General features: G+C 33.8%; 1 protein-coding gene across 1 annotated transcript in view; it reads left to right on the plus strand.

The window, feature by feature from the left end:
* Window positions 1-19,104, plus strand: part of MALRD1 (MAM and LDL receptor class A domain containing 1) — a 255,513-nt gene that overhangs the window by 55,307 nt on the left and 181,102 nt on the right. The gene's annotated exons all lie outside the window — the stretch shown is intronic.

Raw genomic sequence — 19,104 nt, forward strand, 5'->3', positions numbered from 1 at the left:
TATCATTTACTCAATAAAATATAAAAACATCAAGAACAGAGTTATTTGATTTTAGTTAGGCATGGATATGAATGTGCCATTTACTTTATTCTTTTTAGACCTGAAGACATGAATTTGATTTGAACGATTGTGTTTACATATTTAAATAGTTTAGGATTAAATAGTTTAGTAGATTGAATATGTCCATATACTCTTTTAAATTAAAATATCCCTAAAATAAGTTGTCTAAAGAATTTTATTAAAATGTTGAGTTAGTATATACTCAATATAAAATGTTTAGTGACAATGTTGTAAAAAGTGGAAATAGCAAGCACCATTAATCCACATGATATACCAGGGGTATGGAATGAGAACAAATGCAGTATATATTATTAAAATGATAAAACATAAGATTTTGACAATTGATATGACCTATTAATATTTCAACTGTGAGTTTAGTAAAGAAACCAAAAGTGCCATTCCTTTGCTATAGAAATTATATCTTTTATAATTAGTGAAAACAAAAGTGCTTTATTTATTTATTTATTTATTTATTTATTTATTTATTTTATTGGAGTTCAATTTGCCAACATTTAGCATAACACCCAGTGTTAATCCCACCAAGTGCCCCCCTCAGTGCCCATCACCCAATCACTTCACCACCCCCCCGCCCACCTCCCTTTCCATACCCCTTGTTCATTTCCCAGAGTTAGGTGTCTGTCATGTTTTGTCACCCTTACTGATATTTTCACTCATTTTCTCTCTAAAAGTGCTTTAAAAAGAATGTTTGCTCTGGCTTTTAGCATGGTAGATGGAATAAGGAACATTGCATTTCTGCCTTTACTTCTCCATTCATGTCAAAGGGAGTATTTTAATTTTAAGAGGAAACTTCTAGATAAGTGCTTCCCAGTTGACAACTAGTTGAACAGAGTCTTTTTCTGACATGTTCCTAGCACTTTGTGGATAGCATAGAGAAGAACAAATGAATATTTGAAGGCTGTTTAGAGATAAGTATCCTTATACAAATGTAATGCAGGAGCATTTCAGATGCCTCAGACTTAATCTTCTTCCTGGAGAAAAGCTTTGCTTTCCATTCTGTGTCAACTATTTGGATGGCAGCTGTACTAGCTTGTGTATAGGTCTAGTATTTTGAAAAAATAATCTTATATCATCTAAGTAGTAAGGGAGCAAGTTTTATATTGAAGCACCTCAACTTTAATGAACAACTACAAAGTAGGATCCAAGAGGAACAAGCCAGTCTTGTTGGGAATATCACATTCTTAAATTGTGAAATCTTGGCTAAAAGTTATTTTAAAACAACTTCCAAAAGGAAAATTTAAAAGTATTATAAAGTGGCATAAAATATATATTATCAATGAAGGGTGTATTTTAATAACAGTAGAATTCTTTGTATATCTTTATAGATACTTGAGGTATCATATTACATTTTTTGATGAATGGAAAATAAAAGAATCTCTGCTCTTAAGAGTAAATCAGTATGGTAAGGGGAGTAGGAGAAACACTTCAAATAACTCTAATATTAGATAGGCTATAATTAAATGCCAGGAAAAACAAAAATTTATGAGGATTCAAAGAAAATGAAGGAAACCCCCAATTGAGGACATTGATTTGAGACTTTTTTATAGGATATGCAGGAGTTTGAACCTGTACCTGGGGCTAGGAAGGAAAGACTCCAGTTGGCAGTATAGGGGTACCATGTGTGGGTGCAGTAGACCAAATAATGAATATGGGGAAGAAAGCACTGTAGACAAGCCTACGGCCATGAGACAAGAGAGAGGGTGCCACACAGACTGCCAAGGTGGCCTGTTCTGTGAATGGGTAATTTGGCTGGAGCAGGAACCTTTCACCAAGTCTCTGTGTAATATTACAGAGGAAATGGGGAGCTAACCTGGGACCACCTTGATATTGGTTTGTTTCCATTGTTTCCCAAAATGAACATACATTGAAAATGTATTGACTGGTCTTAGGAGACAAAAAAAGAAAGAAGGAAGGAAGCGAAGAAAGGAAAGGAAAGCAAAGAAAACAGGAATAGGTAAAAAGAAGGTACAGTATTCATTTGCATTAAAGTATGATAACTGGTAGAAATGGCTGCAGTTAGACACCAAGAAGGGAAAAAAATGAACAAACAAAAAAGTCTTTATTTATATTATTAGTGAACATTCTGAAAAATAAGGAGAAATATTTTCATTTTTCACAGCTCCCTTAGCTACAATGCCCACATTTAAATGCAGCAGATGAGAAATACGTGTGCATGACATTAATATTCTTATAAACTTAGAGGTATTTGTAACTGTGCCTCCAAAAACTAAAAATTTATGCCTTTGTCTTTGGAAAAGTGAAAAGCTATACCTTGTTTAGACTTGAACTGTCAAATAATTCTGATAAACTATGACTTCATCATGGGTTTAAAGGACGCTGTTGGAGTCACTGATATTTTTAAAGGAATGCACCCTCTCTCTATGTAGACTTTGGGGTGTTGGTAAAGAGTGGTATCCTGAACACATCACTGATATCATGAATGTCTTACAGAAGTATAGAGAGTCATAAATGTAAGCCACATATGTAATTTTACATTTTCTAGTAGTTATATCTTAAAATGTGAAATTAATATATTTTCATTAACCTAATATATTAAAAAAGTATATTTTCAATACAAACACAATAGAAAAATATTGAGATATTTTACATTATTGTTTTCATATTAACTCTTTATTTTTTATTTTTTTCATATTAACTCTTTAAATCTAGTGTATATTTTACACTTACAGCACACCTCATTTGATTAGCTACATTTCAATTCATTTCATAAGTGAATAGCCACTTATGGCTAATGGTCAAACTAGTGGGCAGTCCAGAATGTGAAATGAATATTATGGCACTTTCAGGTCCATCCATGGGTTTCCATGGACAATGTAAAGTTTATGAATATCCAAGAATTGCAGTTGTATTCTTCTTTAAATAGAAGCACAACACCAAATGTGAAAGCACAGCTGCCCTGTTTCAGTAGACTAGCTACTAATCTCAGACTCCTTTCTTACTACTATGTATTGCATAACTGCCCTGAGACTCAATTTCCTCATCCGTGAAGCAGAGAGAATATCACTTGTTTCTTAGGCCCTTGAAAATAAAGAGGTCACTGCCTCTGTGATTTGCCTAATCTCATGTCTGGTACATGGTAGACATTTTATTCAATAAAATCAACCCATATTATCCTTTGGGCATCTTTGTCAATATTCCTTAGGTGGTGTAGTAATTTGAGAGTAAGTCTTCATTATTTGCATTTTATTAAGAATATGTTTCTACCATTGGTTTTGACCAAAATATTTTCCTTGCAGAGATTACAAACATATAATTTTTTTACACTGCATTGTGATTATTGACTCTTATCTCTTACTGACAGTCCAATTAGATATTTTTGAAGTGTCATGAATAATGTGTGTGTACATGTATATCTTTGAAAGCCTTAATGGTCATTAATTTCTCTTTGCTGCAAAAGCATTCAACTTGGAACTTGCACAGATTGAAGGGAGTAAATGGCATTATGTGCCATAAGCAATGGCTACATCCATTAAACTTTTAGAAATGACTCATATTCATGTATTTTTCATCAATATTTATGGGGGTAGAGTAACAACTCCATCAAGGATAGTTTAAAATAGAAAAGATAAGACAAGGCAAAACATATATATTTAGGAAGATGCAATTGAACTGAATCTAGAATCAGTGATTCTAATTAGTCAAATAAGACCAAGGGCTTCATTAGCAAAAGTAATATTAAACTATTATTTAGCTTCTAGAAGTTATATTTAAGAGCTCATTTTGATGGCAGTTTTGCTAATTGCTAAGTGATGTTGGATAAAAGTAATTGTTTAATGAATTTTAATAAGAAAAAGGCAACCAAGATTCCTCTTCTGAATGTCCATATGCAAATTTAGTCACTATCAAATTCTCTGTATTGTTGGCAGACATTTAATGAAAAGTCCAACTATGATGGAGGCAGAGAGCAGGTGTATGTATGTGTGTGCGTGTGTGTGTATGTTTCAAAATCCCACAGTCATTTCCAAATATGAGTTATACAACAATATATTTTGGGATATCACATGCTAATCAATTTTTGCTCTAAAAAATGTAAGGCAATGGGCACTAAATGGATTAGCTCCTCTTTGAGGTCACTCATTTCCCTGAAATATTTGGCTGTAATTTAAAAGGCTGCTTGCAAACTACTGATGAGAATGCTGGCGCAGCAACTCAGGCAGAGTCCTGAGTTAGGAAAAATTTGGCCGATTGTACTTGGCTCTAATTTAGTGATCCCTGTACACAATGCTTAGTGCAAAATGCATGTGTCTGAGGTTTAAAGACATGGGCTTGGACCTTTGCACGGCCCAATACAATGTGTAATATCACTTGATCTACTTAACCTCTCTGAGGTCTCTAAAAATGGGACTATTGAAATTTACTTCTGAGTAATTTGAAAAATAGTTAAGATAATAATATGCAGTGTGTTTTAAACAATACTTGGCAAATAGTTGGTGTTCAGCAAATGTTACTTTCTTTTTTTCCCTGTTACTCTTCTTTCCTGCTAGAGAGATTACAAAGTTTAACTGTGCACACATTGAAATGTATTAAAAACATATTGCCTACTAGCTGTTTTTTCACCACCATGTACCACTTATTGCTCAAAGCAAGGGTTCAGAACTCCTCTGCCTTTCTCATTCCCTTCAAAGAAATTGCCCTCACAAAAGGTTCAAATACCTTGTTACTGAATAAATCACTAAATTCTACCCCTGAAACTAATTTAAAAAATGAATTTGCTGAATTCACTTATTATTCATAATCAATGCAGAGGGAAGAAATATTCCTGAGAATCTCAGAAGTGGATGTTTGGTTGGATATGCTACAGAGAGGGAAGAGAAAAGAAGTTCATTTTTAAATACACAAGCATACTCTATAGAGTGTTTTCTAAGTTAATGTTACAGCAGAACACCTGTTGGTTTTTAATAGTCAAATTTATTGCATACTCATATCCCTGTATCTCTTCTTACTCATTTTTTGTTGTTGTTGGGAGAGGGCACTAATATTTATACTGGAAGATATATTTATATCACCCAAAACTCATTAGAATACTCTTTAACCAATATATACTACAGGAAAAAACCTCAAGTCCCATTCCAAATACAGTTGGTAGATAAAGATGATTTCAAAATTTCATATAGTGGCAATACAGAGGATGTTCATTTTGGGCATTTTTTTATGGCTAAAAGAAGGATATTGCAGCAGCAAACATGCCGTGAGCCATTATTTTATCATGCATTATAAGTGAAATCATATGGCATTTGTGTTTCTCCCAGTGGCTTCTCTTAGCATCATACTCTCTAGCCCCATCCAAGTCAAGATTTTATACTTTTTTATGCCTGAGTAATAATCCGTGGTATGTATATGTGCATATACACACACATATCTTCTATTTTTTTCTTTTTATTAGCTAATATTGGCATTATATTAATTTAAAATTTTTCCTTAGTTGTTAAGGTAACCAGTGAATTTTTTTGAAAATTTGTTCTTTCACGTACCTTTACTACAGTATGATTATTTCACAAATAAACTACCTAAAAGAAAGTGCTGCTGTGTAGACAAAGTGTCATTTTTTTTCTTGAATCATCCAGGATTGGAGGTGTGTTCTATTTATTCTGCAATAGCCAGTTTTTTCCTGCTTCTTATAATAATAAAACTCAATAGTTAGTTAGGTACATAGCATTTCTTTGCTGCTGTAAATGGAAAAACATGTTATTTCCATGGTTTGAAAGATTGAATAATGTATTACAGTTTAATGGCAAAGGCATTTAGTATTTTTGTGCTAATGAAAATTATGATATTTTATAAGAGGTACCTTTTTAAAATTTAATTTTTTTCATTGGTATATGGATAAGCAATTAATGTTTTAAAATACTAATCTTGTATATGGCAAGGGTGAATGCATTTATTTAGGTGATTTTTAATTTTTCTCAATAATGTTTTGTAGTTTTTATAGAGAGAGCATTTTTTTAAGATTTTATTTATTTATTCATGAGAGAGAGAGAGAGAGAGATAGAGAGGTAGAGACAGGCAGAGGGAGAGGCAGGCTCCATACCAGTAGCTCGACGTGGGACTCGATCCCGAGGCTCCATGATCATGCCCTGGGCCATAGGCGACCCTAAACTGCTGAGCCACCGGGTTGCCCAAGGAGAGAGCATTTTGTGTAATATTTCAGATGCTAATGATAAAAATGATATTTTTAAGTACTCGTTTTAAATGCTAAAGCAAGAATTTCGTTACTTATGTTGTTGACATATGTCTTATTAGTTGCGGGTGTAAACATAGTAATTCAACAATTCTGTTCATTACTCAGTGATTAATTAAATGTAGTCACCCTCTGTCACCATACAATGTTATTACAATATTATTGACAATATTTCCTATACTGCCCTTTTGATCTCATTTATTTTATAACTGGAAGTCTGTAGTCCTTAATCCTCTTACAACTATTTTAAGCCCATCACCCCACTCACCTCTGGCAACCCCCAGTTCTCTGTATATGAGTTGATTTTTGTCGGATCATCTGTTTTGTTTTTTAGATTCCACATATAACTGAAATCATATGGTATTTGTTTTTCTCTGACTTATTTCAGTTAGCATAACACCCTCAAGTTCCATCTATGTTGTTGAAAATTATAAAATTTCATTCATTTTTATGGTTGACCAATATCCCATTATGCGTGTGTTTCACATTTTCTTTATCCATTCATCTATCCATAGGTACTTGATTTGTTCCATAGTTTGGCTATTGTAAATAATACTACAGTAAACATAAGGGTGCATATATCTTTATAAATTAGTGCTTGTGTTCTTTTTTTTTTTTTTTTTTTTTGGATAAATACCCAATAGTGGAGTTACTGGATCATATGGTATTTCTATTTTTACCATTTTGATGACCTTCAATACCGTTTTTCCATTGTGGCTGCACCAGTTTACATTCTTACCCATAATGCATGAGGGTTCCTTTCCTTCACATCCTTGCCAACACTTATTATTACTTGTCTTTTTGACACAAGTCATTCTGACTGATGTGACGTGATATACCATTGTGGTTTTGATTTGTTTATTTTTTTTGTGTATTTTTTATTAGAGTTAGACTTGCCAACATATAGAATAACACCCAGTGCTCATCCTGTCAAGTGCCCCGCTCAGTGCCCATCACCCAGTCACCCCAACACCCCTGCCCCACGTCCCCTTCCACCACCCCTTGTTCATTTCCCAGAGTTAGGAGTCTCTCATATTATGTCTCCCTCTTTGATATTTCCCACTCATTTTCTCTACTTTCCCCTTTATTCCCTTTCACTATTTTTTATATTCCCCGAATGAATGAGACCATAAAATGTTTGTCCTTCTCTGATTGACTTACTTCACCCAGCATAATAATATCCTCCAGTTCCATCCACATTGAAGCAAATGGTGGGTATTTGTCATTTTTAATGGCTGAGTAATATTCCATTGTATACATAGACCACAGCTTCTTTATCCATTCATCTGTCGATGGACACCGAGGCTCCTTCCACAGTTTGGCTATTGTGGGCATTGCTGCTATAAACATTGGGGTGGCAAGTGTTTTGGTCTTTCACTGAATCTGTATCTTTGTAGTAAATCCCAGCAGTGCAATTGCTGGGTCATAGGACAATTCTATTTTTAACTCTTTGAGGAACCTCCACACAGTTTTCCAGAATGGCAGTACCAGTTCACATTCCCACCAACAGTGTAAGAGGGTTCCCTTTTCTCCGCATCCTCTCCAATATTTGTTGTTTTCTGTCTTGTTAATTTTCACCATTCTCACTGGTGTGAGGTGGTATCTCACTGTGATTTTGATTTGTATTTTCCTGATGCCAAGTGATGTGGAGCATTTTCTCATGCACTTGTTGGCCATGTCTATGTCTTCCTCTGTGAGATTTCTGTTCATGTCTTTTGACCATTTCATGATTGGATTGTTTGTTTCTTTGGTGGTGAGTTTAATAAATTCTTTATAGATCTTGGATACTAGACCTTTATTTGATAGGTCATTTGCAAATATCTTCTCCCTTTCTGTAGGTTGTCTTTTAGTTTTGTTGACTGTTTCTTTTGCTGTGCAGAAGCTTTTTATCTTGATGAAGTCCTAATAGTTCATTTTTGCTTTTGTTTCTTTTGCCTTCATGGATGTATCTTGCCATAAGTTGCTGTGGCCAAGTTCAAAAAGGGTGTTGCCTGTGTTCTCCTCTAGGATTTTGATGGATTCTTGTCTCACATTTAGATCTTTCATCCATTTGACTTTATCTTTGTTTAAGAGAATGTTTTAGTTTCATTCTTCTGCATGTGGCTGTCCAATTTTCCCAGAACAATTTATTGAAGAGACTGTCCTTTTTCCAGTGGATACTCTTTCCTGCTTTGTCGAATATGAGTTTACCATAGAGTTGAGGGCCCATTTCGGGGTTCTCTAGTCTGTTCTATTGATCTATGTGTCTGTTTTGTGCCAGTATCACACTGTCCTGATGATAACAGCTTTGTAGTACAACTTGAAATCCAGCATTGTGACGCCCCCGCCTCTGGTTTTCTTAATCAAAATTCCCCTGGCTATTCAGGGTCTTTTCTGATTCCACACAAATCTTAAGATGATTTGTTCCAATGCTCTGAAGAAAGTCCATGGTATTTTGATAGGAATTGCATTAAATGTGTAAATAGCTCTGGGTAGCATAGACATTTTCACAATATTAATTCTTCCAATCCATGAGCATAGAATATTTTTCCATCCCTTTGTGTCTTCCTCAATTTCTTTCAGAAGTGTTCTATAGTTTTTAGGGTAGAAATCCTTTACCTCTTTGGTTAGGTTTATTCCTAGGTATCTTATGCTTTTGGGTGCAATTGTAATGGGATTGACTCCTTAATTTTTCGTTCTTCAGTCTCATTGTTAGCGTATAGAAATGTCACTGACTTCTGGGTATTCATTTTGTATCCTGCCACACTGCCGAAATGCTGTATGAGTTCTAGCAATCTTAGGGTGGAGGCTTTTTGGTTTTCTAGGTACAGTATCATGTCATCTGTGAGGAGGGAGAGTTTGACTACTTTTTTTTTTTTTGCCAGTTTGAATGCCTTTAATGTCTTTTTGTTGTCTGTTTGCTGAGTCTAGGACTTCTAGTACTACGTTGAATAGCAGTGGTGAGAGTGGATGTCCCTGTCGTGTTCCTGATCTTAGAGGAAAGGCTCCCTGTATTTCCCCATTGAGAATGATATATGCTGTGGGCTTTTTGTAGATGGCTTTTAAGATGTTGAGGAATGTTCCCTCTATCCCTACACTCTGAAGAGTTTGGATCAGAAATGGATGCTGTATTTTGTCAAATGCTTTCTCTGCATCATATGATTCTTGTTTTTTTCTCTTGTTGATATGATCTATCACGTTGATTGTTTTACGAGTTTTAAACCAGCCCTGCATCCTGGGGATAAATCCCACTTGGTCATGATGAATAATCTTCTTAATGTATTGTTGGATCCTATTGGCTAGTATCTTGTTGAGAATTTTTGCATCTGTGTACATCAAGGATGTTGGTTTATAATTCTCCTTTTTGGTGGGGTCTTTGTCTGGTTTTGGAATTAAGGTGATGCTGGCCTCATAGAACAAGTTTGGAAGTATTCCGTCCCTTTCTATATTTCAGAACAGCTTTAATAGAATAGGTATTGTTTCTTCTTTAAAGGTTTGATAGAATTCCTTTGGGAAGCCATCTGGCCCTGGACTTTTGTGTTTTGGGAGGTTTTTGATGACTGCTTCATTTTCCTCCCTGGTTATTGGCCTATTCATGTTTTCTGTTTCTTCTTCTTTCAGTTTTGGTAATTTGTGGTTTTTCAGAAATGTGTCCATTTCTTCTCGATTGCCTAATTTATTGTCATATAGCTTCTCATTGGTTGTGATCTTTCCTTTTCATTCGTAATTTTATTAGTTTGAGTCTTTTTTTCTTTTTAATAAGGCTGGCTAATCTATTTTATGAATTCTTTCAAAGAACCAACTCCTGGTTTTATTGATCTGTTCTACAGTTCTTCTGGTCTCTACTGCATTGAGTTCTGCTTGAATCTTTATTAACTCTCTTATTCTGCTTGGTGTAGGTTTATTTGCTGTCCTTTCTCCAGTTCCTTTAGGTGCAAGGTTAGCTTGTGTATTTTTTTTCCAGTTTTTGGAGGGATGCTTGTATTATGATGTATTTTTCTCTCTTAGGACTGCTTTTTCTGTATCCCAAAGATTTTGAATGGTTGTGTCTTCATTTTCATTAGTTTCCATGAATATTTTTTAATTCTTCTCTAATTTCCTGGTTGACCCTTTCATCTTTTAACCTCCACATGTTTGAGTTTCTTCCAGATTTCACCTTGTGATTGAGTTCAGGTGTCAAAGGATTATGGTCTGAAAATATGCAGGGGACAATCCCAATCTTTTGATATTGGCTGAGACCTGATTTGTGACCCAGTATGTGGTCTATTCTGGAGAAAGTTCCATGTACACTTGAGAAGAATGTGTATTCAATTGTGTTCGGATGCAAAGTTCTGTGTATATCTGTGAAATCCATCTGGTCAAGTGTATCATTTAAGGCCCTTGTTTCTTTGGTGATGTTGTGCTTAGAAGATGTCATTTGCAGAAAGTGCTATGTTGAAGTCTCCTACTATTAGTGTATTATAATTTAATATGTCTTTGCTTTGGTTATTAATTGATTGATATACCTGGCAACTCCCACATTTGGGGCATAAATATTCATGATTGTTAGGTCCTCTTGTTGGATAGACCCTTTAAGTATGATACAGTGTCCCTCCTCATCTCTTACTACAGTATTTGGAATAAACTTAATTTATCTGATATGAGTATTGCTACCCAGCTTTCTTTTGAGGACCATTTGAATGTTAATGGTTCTCCACCCTTTCATTTTCAGGCTGTAGGCATCCTTAGGTCTTAAATGAGTCTCTTGTAGACAGCAAAAGAATGGGTCTTGCTTTTTTATCCAGTCTGAAACTGCATCTTTTGATGGGATCATTTCGCCCATTCACATTCAGAGTTACTATTGAAAGATATGAATTTAATGTCATCATAATACCTATTCAGTCCCTGTTTTGTGGCTTATTTCTTTGGGCTTCCTCTTTCTATTACAGAGTCCCCCTTATTATTTCTTGCAGAGCCTGTTTTGTGGTCACATACTCTTTCAGTTTCTGCCTATCTTGGAAGCTCTTTATTTCTCCTTCTATTCTGAATGGGAGCCTTGCTGGATAGAGTATTCTTGAGTGCATGTTCTTCTCATTTAGGACCCTGAATATATCCTGCCAGCCCTTTCTGTTCTGCCAGGTCTCTGTGGAGAGGTCTGCTGTTAATCTACTATTTCTACCCATGTAAGTTAGGGATCTCTTGTCTCTTGCTGTTTGAAAGATTTTCTCTTTATCTTTGAAATTTGCAAGTTTTACTATTAAATGTCAAGGTGATGAACGGTTTTTTATTTATTTGGGGGGAGGCGACCTTCTATCTCCTGGATCTGAATGCCTGTTTCCCTCCCCAAATTAGGAGAATGTCTCAGCTATGATTTGTTGAAATATGCTTTCTGGTCCTCTGTCCCTTTTGGCACTCTCTGGAGCCCCAATTAAATGTAGATTTTTCCTTCTGAGGCTGTCATTTATTTCCCTTAACCTTTCCTCATGGTCTTTTAATTGTTTTCCTCTTTTTTTTCAGCTTCCTTCCTTGCCATCCTTTGTCTTCTATGTCACTCACTCTTTCTTCTACCTCATTAACCCTCATTGTTCGAACCTTTCAGTTTGGATTGCATCTTATTTAATTGGTTTTTAATTTCGGCCTGATTATATCTAAATTCTGCAGTCATGAAGTCTCTTGAATCCTTAATGCTTTTTTCAGAGCCACCAGTAGTTTTATAATTGTGCTTCTGAATTGGCTTTCTGAGATTGGATTGCAATCCAAATTCTATAATTCTGTGGCAGAGAGCACTGTTTCTGATTCTTTCTTTTGTGGTGAGTTCTTCCTTTAGTCATTTTGCTAAGTGCACAATGGTTGTATGAGTGGGCTGAGTCAAGAATATCAACCATGACCTATGTAAATTTCACCCTAGATGATTCTGCCGAAGTTGGAGACCAGAAATTCAAAACAAAGATCAGAACGATATAACACAAAAGAACCACTAAAGTGAAAAACAAATTTTAAAACAAAATAGTAAAAAATAAAAGGCCAAGAATTGCAAGGAATAAGAAGAAAGAAAAAGAAAACCAAAGAGAAGAAAAAAAGAGAGGGCTGGAAGATGGTGGTGATGACGAAGTTTTAGTGGAGGAAGAATGTAGTTTACCTGATGGATTCTAGAGGGTGATCCTCTTGTTTCTGAGTATATTAAGTTCTGTATGTTAGAAGATGTTCAGTCCCAAATTTATATAAACCAGAAATACTTGTAGAACCCCCCAACATTGACCACCAAAACATAAATTAGATAAAAGAGGGGGTAAGAATGGGAATGAGGAATCTCACAGCATGAACCAGCACGGTATATCACTTAGTTCTGGGTGCATGCTGGTCATGGTTTAGAAGGTATTAACTTGTGCCATTGTAGAACAAAATGAGGCAGAGAAAAAACACAAAACAAAACAAAAAAACATATCTTTTATATATCCCAAAATTGAGTATGTTGTAGGGAATCTAGAAGTGGAAAATACATTTAGGATGTGTCATTGTAGAAATTTGAAAGTCAAAAAGGAAGAATCTTAAAAATTAAGAGATGGTAAAATATTGTAGTAAGGTGGGAAAACAGAAAAAAAAGAAAATTTACAGTCTGATATAAAAACAAGTTGTACTGGAAAAGGAATAAAAAAATAGGAGGGGTACCCTCTGGTTCTAAATACTGTAAATCCCTGGACTTCCCCTGGAGCTTTCCAGCTCTTTCCAGCTTACCTTTTTCTTTGTTGGTGGTTTCATTTTCTCTGCAAAAGCTTTTTCTTTTGACGCACTTTCAGTAGTTAGTTTTCCCTTGCCAAAAGAAACATATTTATAGATACATGGCTAAGGCTGTTTATTGTCCAAGAGATTACTGCCTAAATTTTCTTTTAGGAGTTTTATGGCTTCAGGTATTAAATTTAGGTCTTTAACCCATTTTGAGTTTATTTTTGTGTGTGGTGTAGGGAAGCAGTCCCATTTCATTCTTTTGCATGTACCTTTCCAGTTTTTCCAACCCCATTTGTTGAAGAGACTGTCTTTCTCTCATTCCTGCCACCTTTGTCAGATTAATGGACCATAGATAGGCAGCTTTGTTACTGGGCTCTCTATCTGTTCTGTTGATCTTTGTATCTATTTCTTGTGCCAGTTCCATAATGTTTTGATTCATATAACTTTGTAGGGAACCCTGGGTGGCGCAGCGGTTTGGCGCCTGCCTTTGGCCCAGGGCGCGATCCTGGAGACCCGGGATCGAATCCCACGTCGGGCTCCTGGTGCATGGAGCCTGCTTCTCCCTCTGCCTGTGTCTCTGCCTCTCTCTCTCTCTCTCTGTGACTATCATAAATAAATAAAAATTAAAAAAAAAACAATTTTTCATATAACTTTGTAGTATTTCTTGAAATCTGGGATTGTGATACCTCCAGCTTTGTTCATTTCCAAAGATTGCTTTGGCTATTTGGGGTCTTTTCTGATTCCATATAAATTTTAGCATTATTTGTGGTAGCTATGTGGAAAATGCTGTTGGTATTTTGATACGGATTGCATTGAATCTGTGGATTGCTTTGGATACTATGGATTTTTTTCACCATACAAATTCTTCCAGTTTGGGAATATGGTCTATCTTTCCATTTGTTTGTGTCATCTTCAGTTTCTTTTATCAATGTCTTTTGTTTTCAGAGTATAGGTTTTTCATCTCCTGGGTTAAATTTGTTCCTATTTTCTTCTTTTTGGTTGAACTGTAAATGGGATTTTTTTTCTTTTTTTGGGGGGGGGGGTTTCTTAATTTCTTTTCCTGCTGCTTTATTTTTATAGCAACATGATAGATTCCTTTAATTTTTTTTGTATCTTAATTTGTATTCAACATTACTGAAATCATTAATTAGTTCTAAGAGGTTTTTTTGGTGAAATGTTATATATATATATATATATATATATATATATATATAATTTATTATCCGCAAATAGCGATAGCTTTACTTTGTCCTTATCAATTTGGATCCTTTTCTTTTTTTCTTGCCTGATAGTTGTAGCTAGTATTTCCAGTAGTATGTTGAATAAAAGTGGTGAGAGTGGACATCCTTGTCTTCTTGATCTAAGACAAAGCTCTCAGGTTTTCATTATTGAGTGTGATGTTAGCTGTGGGTTTTTCATATATGACCTTTATCAAGTTCAGATATGTTTCCTTTAAACCCATATCATTGAGAGTTTTTATCATGAAAAGATATTTTGTCAAGTGCTTTTTCTGCATCTTTTGAGATAATCATATGGTTTTTATCCTTCATTTTGTTAATGTCTAACACATTGATTGATTTGAGAGTATTGAACCACTTTTGCATCCTTGGAATAAATCCCACTTTTTCATGGTGAATGATCCTTTTAATATATTACCAAATTCAGTTTGGCTGCATTTGTTGGATACTGTGTAATTATGGTGTTTATTTGGATATTGGCTTGTCTCTATTTATATTTAGAAGATCTCTAGTTTCCCTATGTCACCAAGAAAGATGTTCTGTGATTTCTGTGTCGATAGTTGGCGTCTTGGGAAGTCAGTTCTGGGAGTCATTCCTGTGGGATCACACAAACATCACCAGATCACTCCTTTAACTATTTCAATATTTTTTCATATATATAATTCTATCAAATCACATTCTGTTTAAAATATTTAGAGTAATTTATGTTATCTGGTTTTAAATCCTGACAGATCAAGCATCTGGCACCGAAAGTATAATTTTATTATTTTGATCACTGTAGTTATATGGATTTTCTAAATGTGCCATTCTGATTCTGAAATACAGAGTAATTTGCTTGCAAGTAGAATCATAGCATATGATGGAAAGGAACACATAAATTAAAAAAATAAAAAGCATGGAAGAAGGAAAGGAAAACCAGTTTTTGTATGAGAGAATAAGAAAGGATGGGAAACTAAAAATCACCTGTTTTTTGATAAAGTGTTAGGAAATTATGAAAGTTAGAATGGAATTAACTTTTAAATGTAAGAAAAAATGGAATTAACTAAAGACAGTGTTCTATGAAGCTTGTGTAGGTACACTGTATTTGTTGAATAACTACTGGAATAGTTTAAATTGTAGTACTTGTTTTTAAACCAGTTTATAATGATCATTTCTTATTAATTGATTGGTAATATTATATCATTACATAATTCTCAAAAATATGCTTTTGAAAGTTAATATGTTCCTTTGCATTTACAGTTTGGTTCTTAGGAACTCAGAAAAGACAGAGTACTACATTTGTAATCCCTTATGTAAAATACGTGTTTGTGTTTCTTATAAACTTGATCCTCACTGAAATATTTATATTATAAGCAAACTTAGAAATCATAACATTAGCAGCATATTATCTCAGTTATCAAGGTAAAATTAAACCATTTTTATTGTTTGAGCCCCCAAAATATATTCTAGTTACATAAAAACCAAAAAGTCATATGATAATCTGTTTGAATGGTTCAGTGTAAGTGAAACAACAGAGATTATGTTTCTCTTGGAAGAAAAATATGATTGTGTGAAATCAAATATATTTCATGACCCAATGAACTTAATATGTCGGGAAATTTCAGCTTCACTTGAAATGCCAATTGGCTATACCCTACTTATGTAGTAGTGGAGAGATAAAGTTTAAAATACTTTAATTTTTAACTGTATTATTGTTCCAACAAAATGTCCTTTATTAAATTTAGGATTTTTTCCACATGAGCCATTTCTTTTATTTTGTAGAGAGAATACTGAGAATTAGGATATGTGAGGGGTATTATTTTAACTATATTTGAAGTTTTCAATGAATATTGTCTGTTTTAATGGACATATAGGTAGATAACCAAAATAAAATTATTTGATCAGAGTATCATTAAAATACCATTATTGCTAATATAAAATTTTGTGCCAGAATATGGATGTTCTCTCTTTGAAATCTTTTCATCTAAAAAGATTTTAGTACAGAAAAAGCTTAACATTTTAAACTATTTTATGGTTCATTTTTTCTTACTTGTATTTCTGATTGTTTTTCTGAGATTATTTTCTTTCTTCCTGAAACATATCTATAAGAAGTTCCTTTAATGATGATCTTTTGATATTAAATTATAATTTTAATAAATGCTTTAATTTCAACGTAATGTTTGAATGATAGTTTCATTGGGCATATCGGTTTTGTTTGGCTATTATTTTCTGTTAAATATTTTTAATGGACATTTTCCCATTGGATGTTGGCCTCTGCTGTTAAGATCAATTTTAATCTCATTGCTATTCATTCATAACTAGTTTCTCTCCCCTTCAGCTCTTAAATTTTCTCTTTTTCTCTGATATTCCACTAATTATGTGAATTAAAGTAGTCTACTTTTTATTTATCCTGCTTGAGATTCATTGAACTTTCTGAATCAGAATTAATGTGCTTCATGAATTCTTAAACATTCTAAGCTATTATGTCTTTTGATCTTACTTTTCCCCCTTTCAGTCTTTTCTCTGGATCTCTGGTAAGACTTATTTTGAATCTTTCATCTTTTTTCCTTTTTAAAAATGAAGTATAATTTAGATATGGTGAAATATGTACATTTTCAGTTTATACAATGAATTTTAACAAATGCATACACATATAACCAAAAACTACCTCAAAATATAGAACATTTCTATCACCCCAGAAATTTTCCTTCTCCTTCTCATTAATACTGCTCTCTAAAAAACAAAATGAAACAAAAAAAATTTCCTCCTCTCCCTTCAGTCAGAACCAGTGTCCTAATATTTATCACTATATATTAGATTTGCCTTTCATGAGCTTCCCATCAATGGTATATTTGGCTCATTTTGCTCAGCATAAATTTTTGAAATTTATATTGTCAAGTGTATTACTAATTTATTTCTTTTATGAGTGAATAGTATTCTATTGTGTGAACTATTATCATGTGTTTATTCTGTTGATAAACACATGAGTTGCTTCAAATTATTGGATGCTGTGAATTAAGGTGCTAGGAAAATTTGTATATACATCTCTTTGTGGAAATGTCTTTTCTCCTAGTAAATACCTAGGACTTCAATTGCTTGGTCATAGTATCAGATAGATGTGTCTCACTTTATAAAAACAAATATATATGATCATATATTACTGATATATATATTAATGATTTTATAATCCTACCAGTAATGTATGAGATTGCCAGTTGCTACCCATCCTCACCACTATTTGGCTTTTTTTTTTTTTAATCCTAGCAGTCCTAGTAGGTATGAAAGGACATCTTATTGTGGTTTCAGTTTACTTTCATCTGCTTTCTGCTGTGTTATTTGGTCATCTGTATATATTCCTCTTTGTAGTGTCTGTGTAAGCAGTTTTTTCCATTTGTATGTTTAATATTGAGTTATAGATATTTACTAAACACTGAGGATGTAAGTATCAGCATTTTTATGTACTGCAATTTTTTTCTCAGTAAGTATCCTGTTTCCTTAATGGTATCTTCTGCTTTTGAGAAGTGTCCAGTTGATCAATTGTTTTGTATGATGATTGCTACTTTCTGTGCCTTACTAAGGAAACTTTCCTTATTTAAGGTCACAAAAATTTTCTTCTTTAACTTCTATAATTTCTCATAAGTTTTAGAGCCTCAGTTTTTATATTTAGGTCTCTAATTCACCATGAATTAATATCATGCATAGTGTTCCAACATCATTTATTGAAATTACTTTTGTTTACCTATTGATTGCCTGGAAGCTTTTGTCAAAATTTAATCATATAAGTGTAGAACTAAAACTGGTACTTCGTTCTCTTCCATTGATTTGTTTACTCTTACTACCTATTTTATATCCTATATATTTTTATATAAATGTTAGTGTCTACTGGGATATTGGTTGTGAAAGCATTGTATCTATGGATTTCAAATGAATTTATATATGAATAATACTAAGTGTTCCTATCCATGGGCATGACATATCTCTCCTATTATTCGCATATTCTTTGATTTCTCTTGGTAATGCTTTGTAGTTTGATTGTATAGGTCTTTTCCATCTTTAAAAAATTATTCTCTAACTTTTTAATGCTATTGCCAGTAGTGTTGTTTTATTTTATCTTATTTTACAGGGAATCAATGTTAATATATTTGACTTTGGTAATTTTATATCTACAGCCTTCCAAAATTCACATATTCTTATAGTCATCTTTCATAAATTATCTAGGACTTAAAATCATGGAACATGATAAAAGAAAGTGTTATTCTTCCTTTCTAAGCTTAAAGCACTTGTTTTTCTTGATGGCTAGAATGGATACCCAGGACAACATCAATAATAAGTGGGAGAGGGGGGCACCTGGGTAGCTCAGTCAGTTAAGCATCTGCCTTTGGCACAGGTCCTGATCCCAGGGTCCTGGGGTCAGACTCCCTGCTGTCTGCTTTTCCCTCTACCCCCACCCTCACTGGTATGCATGCACATGTGTACCAACACACACACACTCTCTCTCTCCCTCTCAAATAAACAAATAAATAAAAATCTTTTTAAAAGATTAAGTGGAAAGCTGAAACATTTTGCCTTCTCATTTTAGGGGAAACCAGTCTGTCTTTTTCTATTAACTATGATTTAGTTGTACTATTTAAAGTTGTGCCCTCTATCAGTTTGAAGAAGTTTCCTTCTGTTCCTGATCTTCTAAGAGATTTAATCATGATTGGATATTAAATTTTGTCAAATGTTCTTTCTGGATTCATGAAGAAAATCATGTACTATTTCTCCTTTAATATCTAACTGTGAGTATTACATTAGCTTATTTTCAAGTCTTGAACAAGCCTTACATTCTTAGATTTAACCCCACTGGATGAGAGTATGTTGTCCTGTCTACATTTTAGATTTTAGCTGATAAGTTTTTGTTAGGGATTTTTGTATATATATTAGTGA

Source organism: Vulpes lagopus, chromosome 8 (genome assembly GCF_018345385.1).
Source record: "Vulpes lagopus strain Blue_001 chromosome 8, ASM1834538v1, whole genome shotgun sequence".
In the NCBI taxonomy this organism is placed as follows: Eukaryota; Metazoa; Chordata; class Mammalia; order Carnivora; family Canidae; genus Vulpes; species Vulpes lagopus.